The sequence below is a fragment of the Cupressus sempervirens genome, chromosome 3 (genome assembly GCF_028749045.1).
Source record: "Cupressus sempervirens isolate cs-2001-9-10 chromosome 3, ASM2874904v1, whole genome shotgun sequence".
Lineage (NCBI taxonomy): Eukaryota > Viridiplantae > Streptophyta > Pinopsida > Cupressales > Cupressaceae > Cupressus > Cupressus sempervirens.
The window spans coordinates 269885223-269905534 of NC_143120.1; positions in this window are offsets into that span (position 1 = coordinate 269885223).

Genomic DNA, 20312 nt, shown 5'->3' on the forward strand with positions numbered 1-20312 from the left:
ATTCTAGAATAATCATCAACAAACATCATACTGTACTTATATCCTTTGTAGATTTGCATTTCAATTGGCCCACACAAGTTAGTATGAACACTCTCTAGTATTTCTTTAGAGGTATGAGTTTTACTCTTAAAACTTGACTTTTTTGATTTTGCCTAACTAACATTGTTTGCACATTATATTATCAGGCTTCTTCAACTTAGGAAAACCTCTAACTTTTCTCATGTTACTAATACTAACCAAGTTATCAAAATTAACATGACATAACCTTTTATGCCATAGGAACACATCATCAAATTTTAGAACTAGACAAGTAGCATCCTCTATATCAAGGTAGAATAGATTACTCCTAGTCTGATCACCCTTTCCAATCGATTTTCCATCAGTATCATATATTTTAGAAATCTTATTTTCTGTTGGAATATTCAAATGGGAAGATTACTTTTGAGAGGGGGGGGGGGGGGGGGGTTTGAATAATAAGTAACCAATTGTTATCCTTTCAAACTCTTAATAACATATAACTACAAATAAAAATAAAATGAGAGCATGCATCAACACATAACACAAGAGATTTTGGTGACCTAGAAACCCTCCAAGAATAAAAAGGTAAAGCTAGGGTGGGGATGACACCCACAAAAATTACTACAATAATGAATTCAACCACTACTGATTGTTTTCCCTGTTAAAGGCTACAACACACTATTAAATGTGACCTGTTGAAAGGATTTAAAAATAATTTACATGAAGTGTCACCCTGTTAAAGGATTTACGTGAAGGCTGTTAAACCTACCTAATACATCAGATTTTCTTGTCCTTCTCCAAAGGCTCTCCTACCTAGCTGTTAAGCTAACCTATAACTATAGGATTTCAACTTCTAATACAATTGTGAGAGAGTATTAGAACATTTGACGTGATTGAATGCAATCTCAAATTGGTGGGTTCAGGCACTTGATCTACTCTTTCTCTTCTGATCCTTTCTTGATTTGATCTTTTGAATATTTCCTCTTTTCTATTATGATCAACTGAATAAATGCTATCCCTTCCACTAAGTTTTTTCCTCTTCACATTGAAAATTCACTATAATCTCCCCTTTTGCTATTTTTCTTCCATCCATACAATGGTGCATTCATCCTCCTTATAAAGAATGCGAAGACTTAGGGTTAGGTATGGATCTACGATCCAAATTGAATCTCAAATTCCCAGTCATAATTTGCATTTTTCTTATTGGTTGCATGCCTTCACCATTTTTCTGATTGGTTGCAAGCAGATTTCATAAGGAATGCAAGTGACTCATCCTTATCCTTTTTCTTCTTCAAAATTTCTCTAAGTCGGCTCCAAAAATTGTTTACATCTTAGTTTGTGCAAGTACAAACTCTTATACTGATCCTGTGTTGCTTGGCACATAAAGTATTACTAATGCTCGACACATACTATTTTTGGATTGCTCGGCATCAACTACATTTCTTGGTTTTCTTGGCACTTGTTGTAACCTATATCACTCAACATATGTTGTTCTGAGTTGCTTGGCATTTGAATGATTTTGTTACTTGGCACATGAATAATTCTTGGATCACTCGGCACACATAGTGAAAATGGTTAAGTGTGTTGACACTCATTTGTTAATACTATTTATTTGACCAACAATCTCCCCCTTTGACATGAGTGTCAAAAACACTTAACTAAGAATTGATGATCCTAACCTTATTGAGTACACTCTTTACTCACTCAACTTACATGCAACATTTCAAAAATTTGTGAGTAGCAATATTTATGACTCCCCCTGAGTCGATTGTGCTTGGAATTTGAAATTCTATGCCAATATGCCTAATCCTTTCTGTCCTTTGACCTGTTTCTGCATTTTGAGCTTGAATGTTGTATCTGATCTATGTGCTATCCTTGTATTCCATATGAATACCAAAATTTTACATCTCTCCTTCACTTCTTTATTCTTTGTCTGCCCATTTTTTGGCTATATACAATCATTCCACTTTATTTTCAAAATTATTTTGGTAATCACCCATGTCGCCCCCTATAATATATATCTCCCCCTTTTGACACTGATGTCAAAGGGTTCGATGGAGTAATTCCATGTTTAACCAAAAATGAGCTATTAACCTCAAGGAGTATCTTCAGAGCTATATCCCAATTGTTTAATGCAGTATCCAATGAATTGTGTTGGATTGCAAGCTCTGCTGCTAAGTCTACAAGTCCTTCATGTGTAGAAAGATTGGGATCTTTCTTCAAGACTAGCTCTGCATATGCTTGTGAAGTATCTCCAAGTGAGGGGTGATCGAGGATTGAATTTGCATTAACTTAGCTTTTATATTAGCCTCATCTATTGATAATATAGCTAGCTCTCTTTAAGTGTGAAGCATCTGAGAAAAATGCTTCTCACTTTGAGCTAGATTGGTTGGGAGTTGTGTACTAGAAATCTTTAGATTTCTCTCCGAGCTCATTATTTTTTGACTAGTCTCATGTGTGAAGTTTGAAAATCCACATAGTTTATTGTAAAGGGAGAATATATTCCCTAGTACAATTTTGACTCTATCTATTTTTGTAGCTAGGTCACCTTGTCCCAAAATGATAGTATTTTCTATCTTCTCATTGACCTTACATTGGAATTTCTTCTCTGACCATTCCATTAGTTTGGCATTGGTGTCATGGTCCTCATTTGTTACCTGTTATTTGATAGTTGTTCTATAATTGGTCTTGATTCATTTAGAGACTGTAGGCTGAAGGCATCCATGAATTTGTCCTTGATTTCATTCAATGCTTGCCTATATTTGTAGTCCTTTCTAAGTGCCTCTTGTCTCCTTCTTCTATCCAATGCACACTGAATTTCATTTATCTTCTCCTTAGTGAGATTATTGGATTCATAATAGGGTATTTTTATTTCTTCATGAAGCTCAAGAATTCCATAATGAATTGTCCTGGCTACCCTAGTGGAGCTTGAGCCTGGTGTTCTAATTTGCAATTCTACTATTCCAGTGCTTGGCTACTGAAGTGTTTTTGTAGGAGTACTTGTTTTGGGTAGTTTAACCAAAGTTTGTATTACAGATTCCTCCTTATCTTTTGTCTCTTCTTTCTCTTCAGTTTGTTTCTCTTTTTCTGTCATTTTGGTTGGGGGTGTACTTGATGACTGTACTGATTTGACTTTATCATTCCATACTATTGCACTTAGCTCCTGAAGTGCAACTGTGACTACTTTTGGTGGAGATGGTGCTGGAAGAAGTAGAAGTCTAGTAGATTGTGTGATCATAGGTGGTTCTTGTGTTTGCACCTTGATTTCCCTTAATTTTGCTAATACCTTATGGAGTTCATCAAAACTAACCAATATTGGGCTTGAACATAGGCTAGCTGCTTGTGCTGATTGGTCAGGGATCTTTTCTAGATCCTCTGCAGTTAATGGATTGATGTTTTGACTAGAAGTTTCAATGACATCCATTATCTTGATTTTCTCTGTAGGTGTGATGGTAGAATGAGGAGGGCTAGGAGGTGGTAGTTGTGTGTCCTATACACTCTATTCTTGTTGCTCACCTATCACCTTTTCTTCTTCTTTACTAATTTCCTCCTCCTTTTCTTCTTCATCCTTCTTTTATTCCTCCACTTTGTTCTCTTCTACTTTCTTCTCCTCTACCTTCTTTCTTCTTGCTTCTTTTATTTCCTTTGCTTTGGCACTTGCTTCTGCCTTGTATTCTTCGTCAAATACATCATCAATTTTCTTGTAAATAATTTTCCATACTTTTGTGGTTTTGTTCACAACGTCTTCGATTTTATTTTGTAGAATACTAAATGCCCTATATTTGGGAGTAAATCTACTATTGTGCCTTTTGACTGCATTTTTTATTTGACTTTTAGTCAAATCAGGAAACATCCTTGCTAAGGTAGACTCCCTTATTTTTTTCTCAGTTTGCAGACAAAAATGCCATTTCTCCTCTACAATCTTATATAATTCCTTTGGAAATGAACTATCTAGTTCAAGAGGTGCATGTTTATATTCTTCCATCATATTATAGATAGATATCTCTATTTTGTTTTTCTCATCTTTTGTGAGCTTGTTAAAATTTACATTCTTCAAATCATTTAAGTCTCCATTTCTAATTTTAGCACATAATTTATCAACAAAAGACTTTGGTGGATGACTTACCACTTTAAACTAATTGTCATCTTCTAATTACATCCTTTCTTCATCTGAATTAGGTTGAGCCACAAATTTTCTTCTTTTCTTTGGCTCTTCTTCAGTATTCTTAGTGAATTCCTTCCTCTTAGTTGCCTCTTCCTTTGCCTTTTGTGTAGTAGCCCTTGTACTAGCTCTAGTAGTAGGCTTCTTAGGTGCAAGCTTTGCCACTTTCTTTGTCTTGGACTGAGGAGCAGGTGGTGCTTTTGCCTTTCTCTTGGTGACCTTGGTTTGAGTGGATGATTTCTTGGCTTGACCTTCCTTATCACTTTCATCCTCATCTTCACTTAGCCCTTGTGTTAACTGAAGTGGCCCTTGCTCTAGCTCATCCTCATTGTCATCTTCTTCTTTATCATCACTTATTTCTTCTTCTTCTTTTGTAGTACCTATCTCTTCAACACCCAATTTCCTTTTTAATCTTCTTTACAAGCTTATCCTTTTTCTTAACTACTATTACTATCTTGAGGTTTGTAACCACTCTTGATTTGACAATGTCATATGTTCCAAAGTGCTTTGTAGTTTTATCAATTTCCTCTACAAGCAATGTTGTAATAGTAGCTAAAGCCTGGTCCACATCAAGTTCATATCCTAGTGGTCTAAGCCATCTGACTGTAGGGATGACTGCTTGTATGTAGGTATAGTCAATATCCACTAGAAATCAAATGTCTTTTTCATGTTGCTCCACTAATGAGACTACAATTCTCATTCTTTGTTTCATGGATTGTTTGAAATCTTCAAAATAACTAGTCATTTGAGCATCAAAATTCTCACCCATCTGCTCAATGAACCTATTTATTCGTTCAACAATAGTCTTATCTAGATCCCATCTCACCTTGCCTATTGAGGGGAATTCTTTCATAATATAGAAGAACATGCAAATTAATCCTACACCAAATTTTCATTGAGCCCCTTTGGATTTCCTTATGGCTCCCAAGTTCTCATTGATTTGCTACATCATCAAATCTGCAAGATCATAAGTGTGATCCTTTTTCACTAGCTTGTAGGCAACATCTAAAACTATGCAAGGTACACTATTTAACCTTCTAGGTTGATAAAATTTGTGAGATATGATCCTGACAAAAAAATTTAGTAGGGGATCTTTGATGGTGTCAATTTTCATACCCCTATTGTTCCACTTGGCACTAGTGTTTTTCTCAATTGCCTCCCTCTTATCACTTCTTAGGGTTTTGGAGTGATCTAGGGTTGGGATACTAGGACCCTATGTATATTTTTCTTTGTGAACTTTATTAGCCTAGTTTCTAGACAAAAAGCTCCATCATGGATTCTGCTCAGCACATTGCATATCCATTCTATTTTAAAAATAATAGGGAAAACTAGGGTTTTGGTCAATCCCTTCTTTTCAACTATGGAGAATTTGTCCTTAAGTTTCCCATTTTCACAGAGCTTATCGAATGAATTGAAAATATCCAAATCCCTTATGGCTCCTATCTTGCAGTTGTAGCATTTGTGTACATCTTGAACCATAACTACTTTATTAGGAATCACAGATAGGGCACCAGTGGGATCATTTTTGTAAGAAACTTCAGGGATGGGTCTGAACTTTGGTTGTCTAACTTCATTGCTAACTAGTTGAATTTCCAACCCTTCCTTTTCTTTTACAAATTTAGAACTAGATGCCATCTTTAACCAAACTAGGGTTTACTATTTACAATTTTTTTTCAAATTGCGTAACTCAGCACTTGAATGAAATACCTGATAGATCGATGAAATGAAGTTGGATAGATATTGAATTGCTATAAATCACCTTTTGATCACTAGGAAATCACTTAATTTCTCTGCTCATCTTTTCTCTTTGTTCGAATGAATGAAAAAATGAATGATTTTCACTTTTACTAGGCTTGAAACCTAACATTTATTGCATTCATACTTTATAGATGTACACTCAGCTTCCAAAGGATTTTCCAACTCGACATCAATTGTATTTCACTGACTCGGTAGCTACTTTCATCTCTTTACTCGACATCCACTAGAATTTTCAACTCGGCATGTGCTAGAAGTTTACTTAGCAACCAAAGGTAGCTCGGCATCATCTTCCAACTTTTATCCTAGCATCTTAACTTATGTTGATTTCTTCTTTGTAGTGTTCCTATGTTGTTTTGGGCTGATGTATGATACATTTTTATATGTATCAGCCCCATGTGCCTTTCTAGTGCTTAATTTGATGAGGTGTGATCACTTAACCTCTTGGGTGAACTGATCTTTCCATTCGATGTGCTACATTCACCTTTCTTCTACCATGTCTTCTTCATATCTTCCCTGATGTGTTCTACATTAACTTTTTCTTTGCCCTTATTAACTTCAATCTTGGGTGCCTTGGCCTTTGTTGGATAGTTTCTACTAATATGATCAGTCTTCAAGCAACTAAAAAAAGTAGTTTGATTTAACCATCTGCTATAATTTCCCTTAAAATCTGTCCTTATGCAATTTTTAGGAGTGTGTCCATACTCTTGGCAATAGTGACATCCATACTTGGTGTTTTAATCCCAATTGTAGTGATGTATATGATTAATTCCTCTTGAAGGTTGATTAGGTGTCCACATAGGCTTTGATCTATATTCAAATGCTCTATGTCCATATTTTTTGTAGTTGTAGTAGTGGCCCTCAAATCTTGGTGTCCTCATGGTCTTGGTTCTGCAATCTTGTGCTAAATGTCCTTGTTTTTTTCATTTATGGTAGAAGTTTGCATCTTTAGGCTTATCATGCTGATGACTATTCTTGCTTCTGCATACATTAGAGGCATGTCCCTTTTAACCACAAAAATGATAAGTAGGTTTAATGTTCTTACCTTTGTTTCTTCTTTGTTCTGTAGTTTTGGATGATTCTCCTTGTTCAATGCTGATATATCCAAGTCCTGTAGTGTCATTACTTGCCCTTGATGATTTCAGCAATTTCTCAAAATACTTGATGGCCTCATTGGGTCTATTGTAACTTTCTACTATTTCCTTTTCTCTCTTCAATTCATTCTGCAGTTGCTCATTCTGTATCTTCAAGGTGGAGATCTCAATTTACTTCATGTTTAGCTCATGATGAGCATTCATCATTTGGCTCAAGGTGTCTAACTACATGTTTGAAATCTTTTCAAATTCCAATGTCTTCTCTTCCAGTCTATTGGTGAGATTTCTCTTGTCATCTTCTATCATGGCCTTGTCTTCAATAACTATTTTCTTTTGTTCAGTTACTTCACAAAGCAATATAGCTTATGTTCTAATTTCTTCAGCTTGTGCTATATTTTTCTCCATTAATTTTGCTATTGCTGCATCAAATTCCTTGGAGTCTTCATTGAAAAATACATGTGTGGTGTCAATCTCTTTGTAATGTATGTCATTTTCAGCTATGGCTATCTCATTTCTTCTTTTCAAAGATTTTCTCAATTCCTCCTTGGCTTTCTCTACTTTGTGTAGAGCTAGTTGCACATCAATCACCTAATTGTCAATGATCTTCCCAAGTTTGAAGGCTTCCATCTTCTAACCTTTTTCTCCAAGTTGTTAGGCTTCTTCTTATGAAAACTAGAGCTCTGATACCAATTGTTGGAATATTCAAATGGGAAGAGTACTTCTGGGGGGGGGGGGGGGTGTGAATCAGAAGTAACCAATTGTTATCTTTTCAAACCCTTAATAACATATAACTAAAATTAAACATAATATGAGAGCATGCATAAACACATAACACAAGAGATTTTGGTGACCTAGAAACCCTCTAGGAATAAGAGGGTAAAAGTAGGATGGGGATGACACCCACAAAAATTATTGCAGTAATGAATTCAACCACTTCTGATGGTTTTCCCTATTAAAGGCTACAACACACTATTAAATATGACCTATTTAAAGGATTTAAAAAAACTTTACATGAAGTGTCACCTTGTTAAAGGATTTACATGAAGGCTATTAAACCTACCTAATACATAGGATTTTGTTGTCCTTCTCCAAAGCCTCTCCTACCTAGCTGTTAAGCTAACCTATCACCATAGGATTTCAACTTCTAATACAATTGTGAGAGTATTAGAACATTTGACCTTATTGAATGCAATCTTGAATTGCTGGGTTTAAGGCACTTGATTTACTCTTTCTCTTCTTATCCTTGCTTGATCTGATCTTCTAAATATGTCCTCTGTTCTATTCTAATCAACTAGATAAATGCTATCCCTTTCACTAAGTCTTTTCCTCTTCACACTAAAAATTCACTATAATCTCCCTCTTTTCTATTTTTCTTCCATCCATACAATGGTGCATTCATCCTCCTTATAAAGAATGTGAAGATTTAGGGGTTAGGTATGGATCTACGATCCAAATTGAATCTCAAATTCCTGCTCATACTTTCCATTTTTCTTATTGGTTGCATGCCTTCACCATTTTTCTGATTGGTTTCATGCAGACTTCATAGGGAATGCAAATGACTCATCCTTATCTTTTTTCTCCTTCAGAATTTCTCTAAGTCAACTCCAAAAATAGTTTACATCTTAGTTTGTGCAAGTACAAACTCTTATGCTGATCCTATGTTGCTTGACACATGAAGTATTACTGATACTTGGCACATACTATTTCTCGATTATTCGACATCAACTACATTTCTTGGTTTTCTTGGCACCTATTGTAACCTATATCACTCAGCATATGTTTTTCTGAGTTGCTCGGATCTGAATGATTCTATTACTCAGCACATGAATAATTCTTGGATCACTCGGTACACATAGTGAAAATGGTTAAGTGTGTTGACACTCATTTTTCAATACTATTTATTTGACCAACAATTTTCAAACTCAACCTTACATCCTAAATTATTCAATTGTGACACACTCAATAGATTATAATTAAGTCCTCTAACATAGTATGCATTGTCACATAAAATATTATCTATGATTTTGATAGAACCTTTTCCTTTTATCAAGCATGGTGCATCATTACCAAATCTTACACTATTTCCATCACAATAATTCAAGGTAATGAACTTACTTTTGTCTCCAGTCATATGATGTAAAAACCCACTGTTAATGATCCACCTGTCATTATTGTTCACACAAGTCACAAATGTAGTTGCCTCATCTTCATCAAATTTGTCCTTCATTGCAACATACACCACTTTATCATCATGTTCATCAGATTCATCTCTTGTTTCCTCTTCAGAAATGCAGCAAGACTTTTTGCCTTTGTCTTTGTAATCCTTGTTGTCTTCATCTCTTCTACTTTTGTACTTTTCACCACCTCTATAGTTCTTCTTCTTTGGACATCTAGTAGCAATATGACCAACCTTATTGCAATTAAAACAAATGAGAGGTAATTTACCTTTGAACTTGTCTTTACCTCTATGGAATCTTCTTGCTAGTAGTGCTTCAAGTTGATCAACATCCTCCTCATCTGTATCACTATCATTGGACACATACTTTTTCTTTTTTTTCTTCTTCTTCTCATTAGGTTCCTTCAATGAAATATTAGCTTTGAATGCAGATTACATATTCTTAGGTTTGTAATTATCAAAGTTAGATAGCTCAAAAGCAGTGAGCCTACCTACTAAACCTTCAAGAGATAGATTATTCCCTGGGATACATCTTAGTTCTTGTATTGTAGAAACTCTAATAGCATATATAGGTAGTAGTTTTCTTAAAACTTTTCTTAGTACAATATCATCATCTATTTTACCATTAGCTCCTCTTATTACATTAACAAAATCTTTTATCCTTGAGCAATATTGAGCAATATTTTCACCTTCTTGCATTCTCATATAATCAAACTTACCTTTGAGTCTTTCAGCTTTGGCTCTTAGAACATTAGTGTCTTCTCCATAGATAGTGCTTAAGGCATCCCTTATTTTCCTTGCACTGTCAAGATTTTTGATATCATAAAATTCAACATAGCTTAGGGAAGAGGCAATCTCCAACATTGCCTAGTTGTGTTCTTTCTTTTTTTTCATATCCTCGGTAGTTAGGGCTCTAGCAGGATCAACATGCTTAGTAGTGATGGTGGATTGTGCATGATCTCCAAGCCCTCCAAGGTGTAGCTTCATCAAACTTTTCCATGTAGGAAAGTTGTCTCTATTAAGCTTGGGTACTTCTCTTTTTGACATCTTGATCTTTGTGCTTCTAGTACCTTCAAACTAGTCCTCTTAAGAAAATGGCTCTGATACCAATTGTTGAAATTCTTTAGAATAACTGAGAGGGGGGGGGGAGGGGGTGTGAATCAATTATCCAAGGTCCAGATGTATAAATAAATTTTTTCACAGCTTAGTAAACCCATAAAACATTTATCATTATGCATGCATCCATAAGATTATGCAATCAAGTGTTAAAACTTGTAGGTTACTATCAAATCAATTTGCGAAAATGTAAACATGAAACATAATAGATTCAACAACATACTTGACATAGTGATTTACATGGAAACTCAATTTGGAAAAAACCAACAGTAACATGCTACTCTTTTTCACTCTTTTGAAGTGATGATAATACACATTATTAAATGTGACCCTGTTAAAGGATTTCAATCACCCTATTAGGAGTGAGCCTTGTTAGAGGACTTTAGACCATTCACTTGGAATGTCACCCAGTTAAAGGATTTTAGAAATGGCTATTAGATCAACCTTAATCCAAAGGATTTACCCTAGACTAATACAATTATTAGAGAGTAACAATAAGGCTTGATCTGATAACAACTTACAACTCCATTTTTAGATTACAAATCTCTATTTTAGTCCTCCATTCTACTTGGTTTTCAAACATTTTAGTTTTGATAGCTTGTTCACCCTTCAAGCATTCATATCCTTAAGCCTTCTTGCTTAACATACCAATGTAGACTCTTCACTTAGGTCACTTGATGAAGCAATGTTCCTTGAATCCTTGTCTCCCTTAGGTTCTCACACATAATAGCCCTTGCTTCTAACTAGCCATCCCTATAAATAGGAAATTAAGATATTTTGTCATTCATTCATCATCATCCAATTTAGGGTTAGAATAGATTAGGCAGGATACAATGAATCTACCTGTAACTCCATATCACTTCTAGAAACTTCTCCTTTAATACTCTTTGATTTCACCTCAAAATGGTTTACCATGAATTTCTTACTTCCAGCTCATTGATCTTATCTTCCACTTGGTTTACATAATCTAAGAAAACAAACTTATTAGCTCAGATCCATCAAATTCACAATCTTTCTAATAATGCTAGCACTTGGCATTAACTTGCTTCTGATGCTTAACACATACTGCATTTTTTGACATCCACAAAAAAAAATCACTCGGCATGAACTAAAGTTTACTAGTGCTCGACATCAAGTAAACTTTACTCGACATCCATTGTTTTTCTTAGCTTGCACTAAAATGAACTTTTACTCGGTTCTAACTAATTTTTTGCTTGGCTTGCATTGACTTTTCTCAGCACCTACTATCCATTTGGTCAAGCTTTACAAAAAAACTTTGTTTAACTTGTTCTTTTGAACTTGCTTAGTGTAGCCAACCTTTGCAACCTTAAGTAGATTATCAATGCACTATGATATCACTTTCTTAGCTAATTCTTGTACTCCTTTGTATACCATAACTCAACCTTTCCTCTAGGTGCTTTTGTTACATCTTTTTGATCAAGTCCTCTTTATCAATCAAAGAGGTGATAGTACTTAAATCATATAAGAAGTTGTCTTGCCAGAAAAAATCAAGTTTGACATGAGTGAAAAAACAATTATTAAAACATATTTATCATAGTTGTATCAAAAGTATAGCTGAAGAAGAATATGTTGTAGCAGCAAAAAATTATAATCAAATTGTTTGGATGAAGTAGATGCTAAAGGATATAAGGATAGAACTTAGTGAACCTATTGTCATACATTGTGACAACACAAGCACAATGAATATGTCTAAGAATCCAGTGTTGCATTCTAAGACTAAGCATATTTCTATCAAGCATCACATGTTGATAGAGAAAGTTGTAGAAAAGGAAATTAGGTTGGAGTATGTAAGAACCAAAGAGAAGATTGTAGATATTTTCACTAAGCCTTTTCCCAAAAATAATTTTGGGTATTTGCACGATATGCTAGGGGTTATGCCCCTTCCTACATCAGAGTAGATGATGCAAGAGTACGTCAGTCTAGTATAACATAACACTATTGTTTGTCTAGACTAAATGCTAATGCTTTCTATATGGGGGAGTATCTATGACAGACAAATTCATCTAAGACTCTTGTTGGATGTTTTTTTTAATAGTGTCTTCAAATGCTTGACCAAGTCAGAGATAGTTGTTATAGAGATTGATGGTTGTTGAAACCTTTGACATTGATGTCAATGGGGGAGAAGTACAGCATGAAAAACAATTTGAAAAGAAAAATGGTTTAGAAAAATAGTTTGGGAGAAGTATATTATAGAGAACATTGAGGTATGTCAATGGGAAAGAATGATTGATGAAGAGGATTTGAAAAGAAAGGTTAACAGTCTTTTACAGTTGGTATTTTTGGAACTAGACATTTTTCATCCATGTTTCCATCAATGCCAAAGGGAGAGATTGTTAGAAGCATTAATGTTGATGATACTTCCATGGGGGAGTATTGTAGAAACATGATTGGATCATTATCATGATGATATGTTACATTCATGACTGTGTTTATCATTGATGTCAACATAGTAGTTTTCTATAATATCTGATAGAAGAACAATAGAAACATCAAGTTGGTACTGATAGATCATTGAATACTTTCACTAAGAAATGTTAAAGGGAGATACTACTAAGTGTCTAGCATATGAAGCTAACCTCAAAATCACAGGATATTATGTCTAGAAGAAGTTATGCAAGTTTTGGTGGAGATTGTTCTGAGATAGAGTTTACAAAGGCATGTTCTGGTAAACTTGTTATATCTCTTAGTAGAGTTATTATACTATGAAGCCAAAGTTAAAGATGTAAAGAATAAATTCTAGATATGACATAGCTAATCTTGCTCATCATAATATTTCATGTACAAAAATTTATTCAAGTTACAAGGCAGAAGATTAATATTATCGCTAGGTGTAATGTGTTCTTAATGAGGTCCTATAATAATTAATTGAGAAGGTGTAATAGTTGACTCATGGAATTATTTTATGAATTTGATATAAAGGAAGGACATTTTCCTTTTTTATGTATGGATGGATGAATGATTGCAAGAAGCATGAAGAGCTAAATGTGAAGATAAGAAGAGTAGAGAAAATGTGAAGGAAACTTCTATGCCAAAGTTTTATTGTGTGATCCAAAGTTTGATACTTGGATCTGAGGTTCACGAGTTGGTCTACAAGGTCATATAGTGATTGGTCTAGTTGATAAGACAAAGGAAATAAGTTAAAGTACAATACATACAATTATTTTGTAAAGAACAGTTGGGAGATTAGTTGGACAGTGCATTTGGTGATCTTGCCCCTGAAGCTATTTAGACAGTGGGTCCTTCTATCTTCTACAACTCCTATTAGGGTTGGCACAACTCCTAACAGGGTTGGAATCTTCTAATAAGGATTCCAAGTCTCCTAACAAGGTCATATATGTACTAAATGTTTTAATAGACTCCTAACAGGATCCATCCTCTAACAAGGAATATTTATATTATTACATCATCTTGTGGACCTCATTCCCACCAAGGTTTTACTTCTGATCAAGGGTTTCCCTAGTTAACATATCTGGTGTAATTGTCTATGTGCATCTTTGTATGGTTATTTTTTTCCTTTGGTTGAATGGTTAAGATTATTTAAGGTGGATAAATGTTTTAATTATTGGATAATTGATTCAACCCCTCTCCCCCTAGTTATCTTGGTGGGCCGTTATTTCTAACATCTACTACAAAAAATATTTTCTTAAACATAACATGATTTAATTAATGAAAACTTTATCAAATGTAAAACATATAAATTATTCAACACAAATTTGACACTAGGATTTTATGTGGAAACCCAATTTGGGAAAAACCACTAGTAACATGTCACCATTTTTCACTCTTTGGAAGTGAGCTCTGTTAGGAGCCAACCCTATTGAAGGTTACAATACACACTACTAAATGTGACCTGGTTAGAGTATTTAATCATGCTATTAGGAGTGGCCATATTAGAGGACTTTGATCATTCCATTTAGAATGTCAACTTGTGAAAGGATTTACATAGAGTTTTTGTTCAAAATATGAGGTAGGAAAGGTTAAAAAGTGGGGAGGGGTGAATCAAGAACCAATAAAATTTTAATCTTATTTCACCAATTAATCATTCATATAATATTCTAATCTAATTGTATGCATGAAAGAATGAAAGTAGTAAAACATTCATAACACTTGACACAAGATATGGTAACCCAGAAACCTTCCAAATAGAAAGTAAAACTAGGGTGGGGATGATACCCACAAGCTTTAGTACTACAGTATAAAGTTAACCTATTAAGGCTTACAATTGACCACTCCTAATGATCTTCCCTATTAGGAGCAATAAGGACTATGAGGTCCACCTTGTGCAAGGATTTACAAAATATATAATGAAGTATGCACTTATTAAAGATATTTTACATAAGACTATTAAGTCTACCTTGTTAAAGGATTTAACTGATACACCTGTTAGGATGAACCCGTGGTTGATCTCTGATTTTGCAACTCTAATTTTCTAGTTGAGATTCCTTGAATTGTAATGATCACCTTGCTATGATCAATAAATCTTTATTATCCCTTATACTGCTTGTAGCCTTCTTAATCCACACTTTTTCTTATTCCATGATCATGTGTTACTTATTTGGATATGATACAATGCTTTAAATATATACCAATCTAAGTCATAACTTACTAAAGTCGGCTACAATACAAGTTTCACCAAAATCCACAAAGTTAGTCCAACTACTGTAACTCAAGTTCTAAAGACAAACTTGGTGATGTTCTGATACTTAGAAAGCTTTGTCAACACTTAGCATCATCTGGCAGTTGATTGAGGAAGAGGCTCGATTCATATTGATCACTTCCAAGTAGCTTGAATTTGGTGAGCATTGTGTGACTCGGTGAACACTCTAAAACTCAACATATAATGAATCACTCAATTGACATTCCATGGCTCAGTCACCACTAGCTTCAAATTGCTAACATTGTGAGCTTGGTAGACACTAGAGTACATGGTTAACACTAAATAAATTGGTTAACACTATGTAACTCGGTTGACATTGAGGAGCTTGATTAACACTAGAGTTTCCATCACTTGCACTGAACAACTTAGTAGACACTGTTACACTTGGCATGAACTGTACATAGGTTCTATAGCTTGGTAGAAACTAAGAAACTCAGTAGCAACTATATATTGACTACTTGGCTTAGGAGCAACTGGATCACTTGGTCAACACTGCAAATTGAAAGATAAGCTCGGTAGCAACTCTAGAGCTTGGTAGCAATACAACCGATTGACTAAGTGTGAGTCACTAATAGACAAATTAATCTTAATGTCAACAATCTCCCCCTTTGGAATTAGTGACAAAAAAACTTATCATCCCAAAAATTGAAAACTCAAAATTAGAAGTCAAAACATTCTTTTATCACCATTCTGTGTCTACAACTCGATAACATACTCTATTTTTCAAGTTTTTCAAAACTGGTTTTGTAAAAGATGTTTTTTGCTTATCTATTCATGTCTCTATATAATACTATATTGCTCCCCCATACATATAACTTATATATCTAGAGTAGTACTCCCCCATACATATATTCTTTACATGTCTTTACATGTACTTCTCCCTCTTTATACATATATACATTCATCTATACTTCTCCCCCTTTTGACATAAATACCAAAGGTGTATAATATATGTTAATACGAAAATGTGGCAAGAATTTAGAGTGTACATTCAAGACTAATGCCATTGTCTTGTCCCAATTTTTCTATAACACCTTACTTGCATGCAATGCAATCTAAAATTTTTCTGATAAATCCATCATGTGATAAACTATGGAGAAGTTATTGTCATGGATTAGTGTCTTAGCATGTGCAATGTGTGTCTGAAATGAATCCATGTTTGGAAGAATCATGCCTTGGATTTCTACAAGTGTAGCCTTGATCCCAGCTTCTTCATTTAATAATCATGTTTGCAAATTTGTTAGAAATATGATATTTGAATAATGAGTAGAACTATAGCTTGGGTCAAGTGACAACTAGTGTGCACTTGCCTTCATGTCTTCATCTATCTTTGATAGTTCATCTTTAATTCCTTGTGTAAAGATAGATTTATCATGCAACTTAACAAATAATGAAGTGACATTATTTACATATGTCTCTAATGAAACAAGAATAGTAGACAATTCTACTTGGTTTATTGCAATTTTCTATGCCACTTGTTCCAATACCTTGTTCTAAAACTTTCTTTTTTCTCTTCATAGCAACTTATCCTATCCATTCAAGTCTTCATTGAATTTTTGGAAAAATTTTGCTAACTGATCCAACATACATTGAGTACTATCAACCTCAATACTTAGTACATTTAAAAATATGACCTTTATATGTTCAAGCACTTGGGTTTTATTTCTCTTCTCTTCTCTAAGCTTCTATTGCTTAGCTCTCTTTTGCAATAATTCTCCTAGGGTATTCATTTGATCAAAAGTGAGGGTAGAGATATCCCAATTTGGAATAACTATATCTTCATCTAGATCAATTTCTTCTTCTTTACCCTTATCTAAAACTTCAATACTCAGTTGAGACTTGTTCTCAACTGTCATTGTACTAGCTATGGACACATGTGGAATATAAATAATAGCAGAAACTAGGGGGCTAGGAAAAAATGTAGATATGGCACTAATAGTAGAAATACCTTGTTGATGCATGATTAAACTTGATGATGGAGGCACTTACTTCTTGGTAGATGAAGTGCTGGTCACTTTAGTCAATGGAATACTCAGCTAAATAGGTCCTGAGCTTGGTTGGGTGCTTGGTGTTGCAATGGTAGCCACAACCAACTCAGTAGAAGCTTTCTCTGAGCTAGATTGCACTAAGGATTTTCTCAAAGAATGAGGAAATAAGGCCATTACTGTTGATGCAATCTTCTCTATATTAGTTTCCTCAATGCTTTAAATCTTTGGAATACTTCTTCCAATAGCTTCTTGTTCTTCCTCCTCATCATCTAGATTTACATCATCTACTTCATCATAATTTGTTTCCAAATCCTCTTCCTCCTCATCATGACCATCTTTTTCATTAACGTGAACAAAAAAATCACTAGATTGATGCAGTTTGTAGATGTTCTTCCATGTGTTTGTAGCAACTTTCACTACATATTTAATGTTTTTGAGAAGTATCATGCAAGTGTTTAATTTGAGAGTGAACTTCTATTAATTATCCTTCAAAGATTCTTTCACCTCCTTTTCACCAAGACTTAGCATGAGTTGCCTTAGAGTCTATTCACATATGTCTTTTGTAGTCTTCTTCACATGCTCCCATCTAGGCTTAATTTCTTGCATAAGCTCATCAGGAGAATACTTCTGTTTCCCCAATTTGGTCATAATGGTGTCTTCAATTTTCCATTTCTCATCTACATTCCTTGCTTAATATTTGAAGAATTTTAAACATGCCATGCCAGTTACTTCTTCCAATTCCTTTAAATTTTCTTGAAGTGTAGGTGCAGGTCTTTTGAAGATAATCTATTTAGCATCCTCTTCACCTAACTTCAATTTCTTCTTGGACTTTGGTGCCCTTCTTGTAAATATAATAGTGGATGACTTAGCAGGTCTGGTTATGATAACCTTACCTTTCTTCCTTATAGGCTTTTCTTCCTTAGATTTGGTTTTTGCATCTTCATACTCTGCATTGTCTTTTTCCACATAATCACCTTTTCCTTCTGTCAACAAGAGAGTAGAACTTGCTTGTCTTAGTTTTTATATCCCCTCTCTTCCTTTATCATCTTCTTGAGGAAGCTTAATTTCAAGTTCGATTCTTACCTTGGCTTCTTTATAAGTCCCAAAATAAGGTGCTTTAGGATCCATAGGCTCATTCAACAATACCTCAATGGTATCTTTGGTGTCATCAATGTTAACCTCATACTCCAGAGGCTTAACCCACGTCACTCTAGGTTTGACTAACTGAATATACACTGTCATAGTCCACCATGAAACAAATATCATCCTTGTAGTCTTCTACAAGATTCTTAGGTATCCTATATCTATTTACATCTTCTCCTTGAATGTTTCAAAGTAGTTGTCCATGATGCTATCAAAATTTTCACCCATTTCTACTATATACTCATTAATTTGATATAAAATAGGGACATATTTTATCCATACTACTAAACCTTTAGAAGGGAAGAATTTTTGCACAAAGAAGAATAAACAAGTCAAGAGTGAACCAAAATTACATAGATTTTTCTTGGAACCTTTGATGCTCTCCATGTTCTTATTGAACTAATTCAATAAGAACTCAGCAAGGTCAAATGGCATGTTATTCTTCACTACTTTGAGAGCTAGATCAACTGCCTCACATGACACACTATTGAGACAACTAGAGATGTAGATCTTATGAGACATCATGTGCATCATGAATTCCAAACTTTAGTTCCATGTTTGTGATTCCACTTATCTTCATTCCTCTGCCATCCCACTTGGCAAGCATTTGCTTCACTAGTTCAAACTGACCTAGGGTTTTGGTCTCTTTGTCTTTGTTCAACATTGGAAGACCAGTGATTCTATGAACCATCTTCCTTGTGATCAGAATGGCTTGGTCTAACCATAACTTTCCATTGTGAACTTGGCTTAGGATAAATCTTATCCACTTTGACTAAAAGTCCCTTGGCATATGTGAAATATGTGTCAAGCCCTTGGCTTCCAAATGTTGATGCTTAGGTTTTAGAACACCATTCACACTTAACTCATTCAATGGTTCATTCATCTCACAAGTTCCTAGCTCTTGAATAGAATAGTGATGATATGAATGGATATCATGCATGAGAAATACCTTGGGTGGAATTTATGATTGTGAACTAGCTGGGTCAAGCACTTCTGCAATGGGTGGGCTATCTTGAATTTTGGAAGCTCATAATCCACTCCATGAATCAAAATTTAAGATCCTTTCTTGATTTTGCTGCTCGAAGATTCCATGCTCAGTAGGGTTTCTGAAAAATCAAAATTTCTTCAACAACAAACACTCAAATCATTCTTTAGCTCTAAAATCATTCTTCATAAAATAGTTCTTGAAATTCGTGGTGAAACAATGCATTCACTTTCTTCCCCTTTAATGAATTTCCTCTTTATAATAACCATTAATGCTTGGTACGTTTCCTCACTTGGTGATAGGCTATCTTCCACTTGGTTCAACCTTTAATGCTTGACAGACATTCATAGCTTGAAAAAATCATTATAATTCAGTAGAGTCTTCAACAATTCAATGTCCACATACAATAATTTAGTGTATCCCAACCTTTTTCGATAGGGTCTTGCGACCCATACTAGCTTAGTAAGTTCTTGAATTTATGCAACCACTTAGTGATCCATGTATATCTTGAATGATGATATAGATATCTTCTTCTTGCTAGTTGGAACTAATGAGGGCTATCTACTTTAGAATCTTAGTTCCAATTATTCCCATAGGGATTCAAGTTGAAATGCTTGATTCACCCAATTTTTGAGTGACATCTACTTCATGACTTGGGCTTGCATTCTCAAGAGATTTTGGTATCCATTACTGCTTCATCTACTTTTTGATATTGTTAGCCTTGGCTTTCTTTTCATTTTCAATTCTTCCTATGTTCATACAGTTCTTGGCAAGATGTCCAAGTTCTATACAAATGAAACATATTTTAGTGATATCTCTTTTCCTCATGTGATGTTTCACACAGTTTTCTCCAATGTGCCCAAATTCACTACAGTAGTGGCATCTACACTATGTGTTGTAGTCTTATCCAAATATTGCTTTCACAATTGGTTATGCTAGATTCAATTTCTTGGTTTTGCATTCAAAATATTTGTGTCCTTGTTTATTGCAACTATAGCATTTTCCTTCAAATTTAGGTTTCTCTTTACATTAACTTGCTCTATGACATGCTTATTTCAGCTGTAACACTTTCCATTGAATTTTTCTTTGCCATTACTCCAACATTTGTTTAATGTATTACCTAGCTTACCACAATGATTTCAAATAGGATTTTGATTCTTTTGAGCTCCTTTCTTAGATGATTCACCTTCTTCTATA